Here is an 11,261-nt window from a genome sequence, read left to right as displayed (position 1 = left end):
TGGGCACCCCTTGCGTATATGCCTATCCGCGGTCCTAGCGAGCGTTTACGGCATGGCAGTGCCGCGTGCTATACTTGAAATGAACTCAATATGAGCGCATTCACGCAACTCGGTTGGCGTGTGACGTCTCGCGCAGATGTGTACTCATGGCGTAATCTGCCGATGCGCGGGCTTAGCGAGCGTGAAACTACATGGCAGTGCCGCGTGCTATACTTGAAATAAACTGGATATGAGCGCATTCACGCAACTCAGTTTGCGTGTGACGTCTCGCGCGGATGGGTACCCCTTGCGTAATCTGCCGATGCGCGGCCCTAGCGAGCGTGTTACGGCATGGCAGTGCCGCGTGCTATACTTGAAATGAACTCAATATGAGCGCATTCACGCAACTCGGTTGGCGTGTGGCGTCTCGCGCAGATGGGTACTCATGGCGTAATCTGCCGATGCGCGGCCCTAGCGAGCGTGAAACTACATGGCAGTGCCGCATGCTATACTTGAAATAAACTCGATATGAGCGCATTCACGCAACGCAGTTGGCGTGTGACGTCTCGCGCGGATGGGTACCCCTTGCTTAATCTGCCGATGCGAGGCCCTAGCGAGCGCGTTACGGCATGGCAGTGCCGCGTGCTATACTTGAAATAAACTCAATATGAGCGCATTCACGCAACTCAGTTGGCGTGTGACGTCTCGCGCAGATGGGTACTCCTGGCGTAATCTGCCGATGCGCGGCCCTAGCGAGCGTGTTACGGCAAGGCAGAGCCGCGTGCAATACTTGAAATAAACTCGATATGAGCGCATTCACGCACTCAGTTGGCGTGTGACGTCTCGCGCGGATGGGTACCCCTTGCGTAATCTGCCGATGCGCGGCCCAAGCGAGCGTGTTACGGCATGGCAGTGCCGCGTGCTATACTTGAAATAAACTGGATATGAGCGCATTCACGCAACTCAGTTGGCGTGTGACGTCTCGCGCGGATGGGTACTCCTGGCGTAATCTGCCGATGCGCGGCCCTAGCGAGCGCGTTACATGGCAGTGCCGCATGCTATACTTGAAATAAACTCGATATGAGCGCATTCACGCAACTCAGTTGGCGTGTGACGTCTCGCGCGAATGGGTACCCCTTGCGTAATCTGCCGATGCGCGGCCCTAGTGAGCGTGTTACGGCATGCAAGTGCCGCGTGCTATACTTGACATAAACTCGATATGAGCGCATTCACGAAACTCAGTTGGCGTGTGACGTCTCGCGCGGATGGGTACTCCTGGCGTAATCTGCCGATGCGCGGCCCTAGCGAGCGTGTTACGGCATGGCAGAGCCGCGTGCTATGCTTGAAATAAACTCGATATGAGCGCATTCACGCAACTCAGTTGGCGTGTGACGTCTCGCGCGGATGGGTACCCCTTGCGTAACCTTCCGATGCGCGGCCCTAGCGAGCGTTACGGCATGGCAGTGCCACCTGCTATACTTGAAATAAACTCGATATGAGCGCATTCACGCAACTCAGTTGGCGTGTGACTTCTCGCGCGGATTGGTACCCATTGCGTAATCTGCCGATGCGCAGGCATAGCGAGCGTGTTACGGCATGGCAGTGCCGCGTGCTATGCTTGAAATAAACTCGATATGAGCGCATTCACGCAACTCAGTTGGCGTGTGACGTCTCGCGCGGATGGGTACCCCTTGCGTAACCTGCCGATGCGCGGCCCTAGCGAGCGTGAAACTACATGGCAGTGCCGCATGCTATACTTGAAATAAACTCGATATGAGCGCATTCACGCAACGCAGTTGGCGTGTGACGTCTCGCGCGGATGGGTACCCCTTGCGTAATCTGCCGATGCGAGGCCCTAGCGAGCGTGTTACGGCATGGCAGTGCCGCGTGCTATACTTGAAATAAACTCAATATGAGCGCATTCACGCAACTCAGTTGGCGTGTGACGTCTCGCGTAGATGGGTACTCCTGGCGTAATCTGCCGATGCGCGGCCCTAGCGAGCGTGTTACGGCAAGGCAGAGCCGCGTGCAATACTTGAAATAAACTCGATATGAGCGCATTCACGCACTCAGTTGGCGTGTGACGTCTCGCGCGGATGGGTACCCCTTGCGTAATCTGCCGATGCGCGGCCCAGGCGAGCGTGTTACGGCATGGCAGTGCCGCGTGCTATACTTGAAATAAACTGGATATGAGCGCATTCACGCAACTCAGTTGGCGTGTGACGTCTCGCGCGGATGGGTACTCCTGGCGTAATCTGCCGATGCGCGGCCCTAGCGAGCGCGTTACATGGCAGTGCCGCATGCTATACTTGAAATAAACTCGATATGAGCGCATTCACGCAACTCAGTTGGCGTGTGACGTCTCCCGCGGATGGGTACCCCTTGCGTAATCTGCCGATGCGCGGCCCTAGTGAGCGTGTTACGGCATGCAAGTGCCGCGTGCTATACTTGACATAAACTCGATATGAGCGCATTCACGAAACTCAGTTGGCGTGTGACGTCTCGCGCGGATGGGTACTCCTGGCGTAATCTGCCGATGCGCGGCCCTAGCGAGCGTGTTACGGCATGGCAGAGCCGCGTGCTATGCTTGAAATAAACTCGATATGAGCGCATTCACGCAACTCAGTTGGCGTGTGACGTCTCGCGCGGATGGGTACCCCTTGCGTAACCTTCCGATGCGCGGCCCTAGCGAGCGTTACGGCATGCAAGTGCCGCGTGCTATACTTGACATAAACTCGATATGAGCGCATTCACGAAACTCAGTTGGCGTGTGACGTCTCGCGCGGATGGGTACTCCTGGCGTAACCTTCCGATGCGCGGCCCTAGCGAGCGTTACGGCATGGCAGTGCCGCGTGCTATACTTGAAATAAATTCGACATGCGCGAATTCACGCAACTCAGTTGGCGTGTGACGTCTCTCGCGGATGGGTACCCCTTGCGTAATCTGCCGATGCGCGGCCCTAGCGAGCGTGTTACGGCATGGCAGTGCCGCGTGCTATACTTGAAATAAACTCGATATGAGCGCATTCACGCAACTCAGTTGGCGTGTGACGTCTCGCGCGGATGGGTACTCCTGGAGTAATCTGGCGCTGCGCGGCCCTAGCGAGCGTGTTACGGCATGGCAGTGCCGCGTGCTATACTTGAAATAAAATCGATATGAGCGCATTCACGCAACTCAGTTGGCGTGCGATGTCTCGCGCGGGTGGGTACTCCTGGTGTAATCTGCCGATTCGCGGCCCTAGCGAGCGTGTTACGGCATGGCAGTGCCGCGTGCTATACTTGAAATAAACTCGATATGAGCGCATTCACTCAACTTAGTTGGCGCGTAGCATCTCGCGCGGATGGGCACCCCTTGCGTAATCTGCCTATGCGCGGCCCTAGCGAGCGTTTACGGCATGGCAGTGCCGCGTGCTATACTTGAACTCAATATGAGCGCATTCACGCAACTCGGTTGGCGTGTGACGTCTCGTGCAGATGGGTACTCATGGCCTAATCTGCCGATGCGCGGCCCTAGCGAGCGTGTTACGGCATGGCAGTGCCGCGTGCTATACTTGAAATAAACTCGATATGAGCGCATTCACGCAACTCAGTTGGCGTGTGACGTCTCGCGCGGATGGGTACTCCTGGAGTAATCTGCCGTTGCGCGGCCCTAGCGAGCGTGTTACGGCATGGCAGTGCCGCGTGCTATGCTTGAAATAAACTCGATATGAGCGCATTCACGCAACTCAGTTGGCGTGTGACGTCTCGCGCGGATGGGTACCCCTTGCGTAATCTGCCGATGCGAGGCCCTAGCGAGCGTGTTACGGCATGGCAGTGCCGCGTGCTATACTTGAAATAAACTCGATATGAGCGCATTCACGCAACTCAGGTGGCGTGTGACGTCTCGCGCGGATGGGTACTCCTTGCATAATCTGCCGATGCGCGGCCCAAGCGAGCGTGTTACGGCATGGCAGTGCCCCGTGCTATACTTGAAATAAACTGGATATAAGCGCATTCACGCAACTCAGTTTGCGTGTGACGTCTCGCGCGGATGGGTACCCCTTGCGTAATCTGCCGATGCGCGGCCCTAGCGAGCGTGTTACGGCATGGCAGTGCCGCGTGCTATACTTGAAATGAACTCAATATGAGCGCATTCACGCAACTCGGTTGGCGTGTGGCGTCTCGCGCAGATGTGTACTCATGGCGTAATCTGCCGAAGCGCGGGCCTAGCGAGCGTGAAACTACATGGCAGTGCCGCGTGCTATACTTGAAATAAACTCGATATGAGCGCATTCACGCAACTCAGTTGGCGTGTGACGTCTCGCGCGGATGGGTACTCCTTGCATATTCTGCCGATGCGCGGCACAAGCGAGCGTGTTACGTCATGGCAGTGCCGCGTGCTATACTTGAAATAAACTGGATATGAGCGCATACACGCAACTCAGTTTGCGTGTGACGTCTCGCGCGGATGGGTACCCCTTGCGTAATCTGCCGATGCGCGGCCATAGCGAGCGTGTTACGGCATGGCAGTGCCGCGTGCTATACTTGAAATGAACTCAATATGAGCGCATTCACGCAACTCGGTTGGCGTGTGGCGTCTCGCGCAGATGGGTACTCATGGCGTAATCTGCCGATGCGCGGCCCTAGCGAGCGTGAAACTACATGGCAGTGCCGCATGCTATACTTAAAATAAACTCGATATGAGCGCATTCACGCAACTCAGTTGGCGTGTGACGTCTCGCGCGGATGGGTACCCCTTGCGTAATCTGCCGATGCGCGGCCCTAGCTAGCGTGTTACGGCATGGCAGTGCCGCGTGCTATGCTTGAAATAAACTCGATGTGAGCGCATTCACGCAACTCAGTTGGCGTGTGACGTCTCGCGCGGATGGGTACCCCTTGCGTAATCTGCCGATGCGAGGCCCTAGCGAGCGTGTTACGGCATGGCAGTGCCGCGTGCTATACTTGAAATAAACTCGATATGAGCGCATTCACGCAACTCAGTTGGCGTGTGACGTCTCGCGCGGATGGGTACTCCTTGCATAATCTGCCGATGCGCGGCCCAAGCGAGCGTGTTACGGCATGGCAGTGCCGCGTGCTATACTTGAAATAAACTGGATATGAGCGCATTCACGCAACTCAGTTTGCGTGTGACGTCTCGCGCGGATGGGTACTCCTGGAGTAATCTGGCGCTGCGCGGCCCTAGCGAGTGTGTTACGGCATGGCAGTGCCGCGTGCTATACTTGAAATAAAATCGATATGAGCGCATTCATGCAACTCAGTTGGCGTGCGATGTCTCGCGCGGATGGGTACTCCTGGTGTAATCTGCCGATTCGCGGCCCTAGCGAGCGTGTTACGGCATGGCAGTGCCGCGTGCTATACTTGAAATAAACTCGATATGAGCGCATTCACTCAACTTAGTTGGCGCGTAGCATCTCGCGCGGATGGGCACCCCTTGCGTAATCTGCATATGCGCGGCCCTAGCGAGCGTTTACGGCATGGCACTGCCGCGTGCTATACTTGAACTCAATATGAGCGCATTCACGCAACTCGGTTGGCGTGTGACGTCTCGCGCAGATGGGTACTCATGGCGTAATCTGCCGATGCGCGGCCGTAGCGAGCGTGTTACGGCATGGCAGTGCCGCGTGCTATACTTGAAAAAAACTCGATATGGGCGCATTCACGCAACTCAGTTGGCGTGTGACGTCTCGCGCGGATGGGTACTCCTGGAGTAATCTGCCGTTGCGCGGCCCTAGCGAGCGTGTTACGGCATGGCAGTGCCGCGTGCTATGCTTGAAATAAACTCGATGTGAGCGCATTCACGCAACTCAGTTGGCGTGTGACGTCTCGCGCGGATGGGTACCCCTTGCGTAATCTGCCGATGCGAGGCCCTAGCGAGCGTGTTACGGCATGGCAGTGCCGCGTGCTATACTTGAAATAAACTCGATATGAGCGCATTCACGCAACTCAGTTGGCGTGTGACGTCTCGCGCGGATGGGTACTCCTTGCATAATCTGCCGATGCGCGGCCCAAGCGAGCGTGTTACGGCATGGCAGTGCCGCGTGCTATACTTGAAATAAACTGGATATGAGCGCATTCACGCAACTCAGTTTGCGTGTGACGTCTCGCGCGGATGGGTACCCCTTGCGTAATCTGCCGATGCGCGGCCCTAGCGAGCGTGTTACGGCATGGCAGTGCCGCGTGCTATACTTGAAATGAACTCAATATGAGCGCATTCACGCAACTCGGTTGGCGTGTGGCGTCTCGCGCAGATGGGTACTCCTGGCGTAATCTGCTGATGCGCGTCCCTAGCGAGCGTGTTACGGCATTGCAAAGCCGCGTGCTATACTTGAAATAAACTCGATATGAGCGCATTCACGCAACTCAGTTGGCGTGTGACGTCTCGCGCGGATGGGTACCCCTTGCATAATCTGCCGATGCACGGCCCTAGCGAGCGTGAAACGGCATGGCAGTACCGCGTGCTATACTTGAAATAAACTCGATATGAGCACATTCACGCAACTCAGTTGGCGTGTGTCGTCTCACGCGGATGGGTACCCCTTGCGTATGCACGGCCCTAGCGAGCGTGTTACGGCATGGAAGTGCCGCGTGCTATACTCGAAATAAGTTTGATATGCGCGCATTCACGCAACTCGGCGTGTAACATCTCGCGCGGATGGGCACCCCTTGCGTATATGCCTATCCGCGGTCCTAGCGAGCGTTTACGGCATGGCAGTGCCGCGTGCTATACTTGAAATGAACTCAATATGAGCGCATTCACGCAACTCGGTTGGCGTGTGACGTCTCGCGCAGATGTGTACTCATGGCGTAATCTGCCGATGCGCGGGCTTAGCGAGCGTGAAACTACATGGCAGTGCCGCGTGCTATACTTGAAATAAACTGGATATGAGCGCATTCACGCAACTCAGTTTGCGTGTGACGTCTCGCGCGGATGGGTACCCCTTGCGTAATCTGCCGATGCGCGGCCCTAGCGAGCGTGTTACGGCATGGCAGTGCCGCGTGCTATACTTGAAATGAACTCAATATGAGCGCATTCACGCAACTCGGTTGGCGTGTGGCGTCTCGCGCAGATGGGTACTCATGGCGTAATCTGCCGATGCGCGGCCCTAGCGAGCGTGAAACTACATGGCAGTGCCGCATGCTATACTTGAAATAAACTCGATATGAGCGCATTCACGCAACGCAGTTGGCGTGTGACGTCTCGCGCGGATGGGTACCCCTTGCTTAATCTGCCGATGCGAGGCCCTAGCGAGCGCGTTACGGCATGGCAGTGCCGCGTGCTATACTTGAAATAAACTCAATATGAGCGCATTCACGCAACTCAGTTGGCGTGTGACGTCTCGCGCAGATGGGTACTCCTGGCGTAATCTGCCGATGCGCGGCCCTAGCGAGCGTGTTACGGCAAGGCAGAGCCGCGTGCAATACTTGAAATAAACTCGATATGAGCGCATTCACGCACTCAGTTGGCGTGTGACGTCTCGCGCGGATGGGTACCCCTTGCGTAATCTGCCGATGCGCGGCCCAAGCGAGCGTGTTACGGCATGGCAGTGCCGCGTGCTATACTTGAAATAAACTGGATATGAGCGCATTCACGCAACTCAGTTGGCGTGTGACGTCTCGCGCGGATGGGTACTCCTGGCGTAATCTGCCGATGCGCGGCCCTAGCGAGCGCGTTACATGGCAGTGCCGCATGCTATACTTGAAATAAACTCGATATGAGCGCATTCACGCAACTCAGTTGGCGTGTGACGTCTCGCGCGAATGGGTACCCCTTGCGTAATCTGCCGATGCGCGGCCCTAGTGAGCGTGTTACGGCATGCAAGTGCCGCGTGCTATACTTGACATAAACTCGATATGAGCGCATTCACGAAACTCAGTTGGCGTGTGACGTCTCGCGCGGATGGGTACTCCTGGCGTAATCTGCCGATGCGCGGCCCTAGCGAGCGTGTTACGGCATGGCAGAGCCGCGTGCTATGCTTGAAATAAACTCGATATGAGCGCATTCACGCAACTCAGTTGGCGTGTGACGTCTCGCGCGGATGGGTACCCCTTGCGTAACCTTCCGATGCGCGGCCCTAGCGAGCGTTACGGCATGGCAGTGCCACCTGCTATACTTGAAATAAACTCGATATGAGCGCATTCACGCAACTCAGTTGGCGTGTGACTTCTCGCGCGGATTGGTACCCATTGCGTAATCTGCCGATGCGCAGGCATAGCGAGCGTGTTACGGCATGGCAGTGCCGCGTGCTATGCTTGAAATAAACTCGATATGAGCGCATTCACGCAACTCAGTTGGCGTGTGACGTCTCGCGCGGATGGGTACCCCTTGCGTAACCTGCCGATGCGCGGCCCTAGCGAGCGTGAAACTACATGGCAGTGCCGCATGCTATACTTGAAATAAACTCGATATGAGCGCATTCACGCAACGCAGTTGGCGTGTGACGTCTCGCGCGGATGGGTACCCCTTGCGTAATCTGCCGATGCGAGGCCCTAGCGAGCGTGTTACGGCATGGCAGTGCCGCGTGCTATACTTGAAATAAACTCAATATGAGCGCATTCACGAAACTCAGTTGGCGTGTGACGTCTCGCGCGGATGGGTACTCCTGGCGTAATCTGCCGATGCGCGGCCCTAGCGAGCGTGTTACGGCATGGCAGAGCCGCGTGCTATGCTTGAAATAAACTCGATATGAGCGCATTCACGCAACTCAGTTGGCGTGTGACGTCTCGCGCGGATGGGTACCCCTTGCGTAACCTTCCGATGCGCGGCCCTAGCGAGCGTTACGGCATGCAAGTGCCGCGTGCTATACTTGACATAAACTCGATATGAGCGCATTCACGAAACTCAGTTGGCGTGTGACGTCTCGCGCGGATGGGTACTCCTGGCGTAACCTTCCGATGCGCGGCCCTAGCGAGCGTTACGGCATGGCAGTGCCGCGTGCTATACTTGAAATAAATTCGACATGCGCGAATTCACGCAACTCAGTTGGCGTGTGACGTCTCTCGCGGATGGGTACCCCTTGCGTAATCTGCCGATGCGCGGCCCTAGCGAGCGTGTTACGGCATGGCAGTGCCGCGTGCTATACTTGAAATAAACTCGATATGAGCGCATTCACGCAACTCAGTTGGCGTGTGACGTCTCGCGCGGATGGGTACTCCTGGAGTAATCTGGCGCTGCGCGGCCCTAGCGAGCGTGTTACGGCATGGCAGTGCCGCGTGCTATACTTGAAATAAAATCGATATGAGCGCATTCACGCAACTCAGTTGGCGTGCGATGTCTCGCGCGGGTGGGTACTCCTGGTGTAATCTGCCGATTCGCGGCCCTAGCGAGCGTGTTACGGCATGGCAGTGCCGCGTGCTATACTTGAAATAAACTCGATATGAGCGCATTCACTCAACTTAGTTGGCGCGTAGCATCTCGCGCGGATGGGCACCCCTTGCGTAATCTGCCTATGCGCGGCCCTAGCGAGCGTTTACGGCATGGCAGTGCCGCGTGCTATACTTGAACTCAATATGAGCGCATTCACGCAACTCGGTTGGCGTGTGACGTCTCGTGCAGATGGGTACTCATGGCCTAATCTGCCGATGCGCGGCCCTAGCGAGCGTGTTACGGCATGGCAGTGCCGCGTGCTATACTTGAAATAAACTCGATATGAGCGCATTCACGCAACTCAGTTGGCGTGTGACGTCTCGCGCGGATGGGTACTCCTGGAGTAATCTGCCGTTGCGCGGCCCTAGCGAGCGTGTTACGGCATGGCAGTGCCGCGTGCTATGCTTGAAATAAACTCGATATGAGCGCATTCACGCAACTCAGTTGGCGTGTGACGTCTCGCGCGGATGGGTACCCCTTGCGTAATCTGCCGATGCGAGGCCCTAGCGAGCGTGTTACGGCATGGCAGTGCCGCGTGCTATACTTGAAATAAACTCGATATGAGCGCATTCACGCAACTCAGGTGGCGTGTGACGTCTCGCGCGGATGGGTACTCCTTGCATAATCTGCCGATGCGCGGCCCAAGCGAGCGTGTTACGGCATGGCAGTGCCCCGTGCTATACTTGAAATAAACTGGATATAAGCGCATTCACGCAACTCAGTTTGCGTGTGACGTCTCGCGCGGATGGGTACCCCTTGCGTAATCTGCCGATGCGCGGCCCTAGCGAGCGTGTTACGGCATGGCAGTGCCGCGTGCTATACTTGAAATGAACTCAATATGAGCGCATTCACGCAACTCGGTTGGCGTGTGGCGTCTCGCGCAGATGTGTACTCATGGCGTAATCTGCCGAAGCGCGGGCCTAGCGAGCGTGAAACTACATGGCAGTGCCGCGTGCTATACTTGAAATAAACTCGATATGAGCGCATTCACGCAACTCAGTTGGCGTGTGACGTCTCGCGCGGATGGGTACTCCTTGCATATTCTGCCGATGCGCGGCACAAGCGAGCGTGTTACGTCATGGCAGTGCCGCGTGCTATACTTGAAATAAACTGGATATGAGCGCATACACGCAACTCAGTTTGCGTGTGACGTCTCGCGCGGATGGGTACCCCTTGCGTAATCTGCCGATGCGCGGCCATAGCGAGCGTGTTACGGCATGGCAGTGCCGCGTGCTATACTTGAAATGAACTCAATATGAGCGCATTCACGCAACTCGGTTGGCGTGTGGCGTCTCGCGCAGATGGGTACTCATGGCGTAATCTGCCGATGCGCGGCCCTAGCGAGCGTGAAACTACATGGCAGTGCCGCATGCTATACTTAAAATAAACTCGATATGAGCGCATTCACGCAACTCAGTTGGCGTGTGACGTCTCGCGCGGATGGGTACCCCTTGCGTAATCTGCCGATGCGCGGCCCTAGCTAGCGTGTTACGGCATGGCAGTGCCGCGTGCTATGCTTGAAATAAACTCGATGTGAGCGCATTCACGCAACTCAGTTGGCGTGTGACGTCTCGCGCGGATGGGTACCCCTTGCGTAATCTGCCGATGCGAGGCCCTAGCGAGCGTGTTACGGCATGGCAGTGCCGCGTGCTATACTTGAAATAAACTCGATATGAGCGCATTCACGCAACTCAGTTGGCGTGTGACGTCTCGCGCGGATGGGTACTCCTTGCATAATCTGCCGATGCGCGGCCCAAGCGAGCGTGTTACGGCATGGCAGTGCCGCGTGCTATACTTGAAATAAACTGGATATGAGCGCATTCACGCAACTCAGTTTGCGTGTGACGTCTCGCGCGGATGGGTACTCCTGGAGTAATCTGGCGCTGCGCGGCCCTAGCGAGTGTGTTACGGCATGGCAG

Source organism: Amblyomma americanum, chromosome 2, assembly GCF_052857255.1.
Source record: "Amblyomma americanum isolate KBUSLIRL-KWMA chromosome 2, ASM5285725v1, whole genome shotgun sequence".
NCBI lineage: Eukaryota > Metazoa > Arthropoda > Arachnida > Ixodida > Ixodidae > Amblyomma > Amblyomma americanum.
Note: the sequence above shows the minus strand (reverse complement) of the source record.